The sequence below is a fragment of the Artibeus jamaicensis genome, unplaced genomic scaffold (genome assembly GCF_021234435.1).
Source record: "Artibeus jamaicensis isolate MK-2021 breed Jamaican fruit bat unplaced genomic scaffold, CSHL_Jam_final contig_851, whole genome shotgun sequence".
NCBI lineage: Eukaryota > Metazoa > Chordata > Mammalia > Chiroptera > Phyllostomidae > Artibeus > Artibeus jamaicensis.
In genome coordinates, this window is record NW_026521986.1 from 3,008,820 (window position 1) to 3,011,704 (window position 2,885).

General features: G+C 38.6%; 1 pseudogene; it reads left to right on the top strand.

The window, feature by feature from the left end:
* Nucleotides 1-1,334: 1,334 nt before the first annotated feature.
* Nucleotides 1,335-1,830, top strand: LOC128628568 (single-stranded DNA-binding protein, mitochondrial-like; annotated as a pseudogene).
* The last annotated feature ends 1,055 nt before the right edge of the window (nt 1,831-2,885 follow it).

The following is a 2,885-nucleotide window of genomic DNA, read 5'->3' on the forward strand; positions in this document are numbered from 1 at the left end:
CATGCTCAATACACTGAGCTACACCAGGCAGGGCTGCAATCTGTGTTTTAATAAAATCTCTGGGTTGGGATAGGGGTAAAAGGCAGAAACCTGTACTTGAACAACAATTAAAAAAAATCTCTGGGCATGAATTTCAGATTCACTCCTATACCTAGACAAGCTTGTTGAGAGTGTATTCTGCGTATCTGGGGGAGGGGCAGAGCCCTAATATTTTGCCCAGTGGTGAGGCTGCCATAAAAAGAGACTTAGTTTTTACTTCTAGAAAATAGGGTTGATAATATCTGGGGATATTGTGAGAGTTTGGGATAATGTATATAAAACACCTGGCACAGACTCTCACATATAATAAGTGTTCAGTGACTAGAATTTCCCTTAAATATTACAGCAAAGAAATAAGCTGTACAACTCACCTTAAGATTTTTTAAAAGATTTTATTTATTTTTAAACAGAGGGGAAGGGAGGGAGGAAGAGAGGGAAAGAAACATCAATGCATGGTTGCCTTTTGCACTCCCTGCACTGGGGAACCTGGCCTGTAACCCAGGCATGTGTCCTGACTGGGAATGGAACCAGTGACCCTTTGCTTCGAAGTCTGGCGCTCAATCCACTGAGCCTCACCAGCCAGGGCTTAAGATTGTTTTTTAATAGATGTCACCTACATATTTGGCATATTATTGAATTTAAATGCTAAATGCTGTCCTTAGTACCAGAAGCAGCTCTGCTCACCACCCCTGGCAGAGACGACCCAATGTGTGTGTCCCAACAGTGGTAATGGATGAGCTTGTGCTGGACCATCATTCTTTCCTAAGGCTTCTTACTCTGCTTGGGGCTGCTCCTCATCTCTGAGAAGCTCTCCGAATAGATCACAGCCCATCTTACAAGTCAAAATGTAAAGTATGATGATCACTGAAAAGATAACCCTTGGAGGAAATGAAAGATCCCATTTCTTTGAGGAGGAAGCAGTGATCCTACTTTATATTTACATTTTTATGGCTCTTTGCAGCTAATAATAAAGCGCTTTCACCTGCACCATTTCACTTCCTCACAAGCACCCTACAAGGTTAAAGGAGCGGATATGGTAATTGTAGCCTTCCAGATGAGAAAACTAGCAGCTGACATTACTAGCTCAAAAACACAAGACCAGAAAACAATCCAGATTTCGTAGAGCTTGAAGTTTACACAATTTGGAGGGGAATACTCTTTAAAGTAAAGGACACAAGATTATGAGTACAAAATTGAGTACAAGAAAAGAAATCATAAGAAAGAGGGAGGAAGGCACAAGTCCAGTGCTGGGAAAAGACTGAAGATCAAATTGTAGGAAAATAAAAATAGAAGCCATGTTTTGAAGAATCGCATTACAGGTGCTTCGTCAGTTTTGTAAGAAAATGAGTCTGAAACACCTAGTAGCTTCATTTTTGAAAGATCTCTGAATCGTGTGCAGGTACTTAAGTGAGTTGGTCAGGAGCCTGTCATGAGACAAGTGGAAGGAAAAAACCCAATAACATTATTTTCTGTAGCAACAAATGAGAAAAATCAGGGGAAGGTGAAGTGTATCAAATAGCTGATGTCAGTTAAAAGACAACATGGCCCAGAATTTGGGTATTCCAACCAGGCCCTAGAGATGTGGCATATCGGTATGTAAAAAAGGGGTCTTGAATGTATGTGGAAGAGCACATAGACTATGGCAGGTACGTGGATAAAAGTACTGTGAGGCAATAAGCAATAATAATCATAGCTGATAGCATTATATTTCTGAGTGACCAGATAAAAGAGAAGTGTGGAAGGTGTACTTGTCCGTTGTTTGGTACAGTCTCATTTCCAAATCATTTATAGTCTTTGTATTTTCTAAGGACAAGAATTAAAAATATTAAAACCTGACAAATACAACCAACATCAATACAAATAATAACAAAATACCACAAATGTTAACAGTCATTTTATTAACTACCTGTCACGTATACCTCTAGAATACTTTTCTCTCTACTTTTTTCCCTATATGTTCTTTGATTATGTCTTTATATGACAAATAATTTTGTAGTGCAATCTCAAATAGGTAATTCAGTTTTCCTCCAGTATGGGTTGATTTCAAGTTTCTTATTATTCAGAATAGCTTCTTTCAGCTTTAAAGCTCAGTATTGGTAATGCCATATGTGATTTTTAGGTTTGTTATTAAATTTGGGAAGGTGTCTATATAGTTGCTTTGATATATAGGCAGTAAGATCTCAGGACTTTTCAAGTTTCCTTGAACAGTGACCCATCCTAAACAGTCTTTGCATTGATAACACCCATTAACCAATTTGTGATCGAGGGCTTTATATATTCTCGTGGTGACACCAAGATCAGCACAGTGGGCAGTAGGAATATTCCTGCAAGACATCCCTGCACCGAAGCAGCTAGCAATACCCTAAAAATACACAAAAGTGAGAACAAACATTAAAAATATATACCAGGAAACCTAAACTAATTGTATCTCCAACCCAATCTCCCTTTATCTATTGGATTACAGAAATGACAGTGGCTACTCCAGGGCTACCTAGAACTGGGGGACAGTGTGATACAGGGAAAATAGGAATGGAAAGAGACAGTGGTCTGGTGTAATTAAATTATTTTTCAGATTCGCCAAAAATGCATGATCATGTGAAGGTATTGCTAGGATCCCTCCCAGGGTCTGGAAAGATGCCTAGGCATGTGAGTTATTTGGAACCTAGGTGTCATTTGCTTCAAGATAATTCTGCCTCTGCATAGGATAATTGAGCATTCATTGAAACAGGTTTTCTGACTCCAAGTCCAGTATACTGTTCTATTATCTGGGACATAAAGTATATTGTCAGAAATTTTTGACAAGGTTATACTCAAAAGCTGTTTTTAAAAGTGATTCATTGATGCAT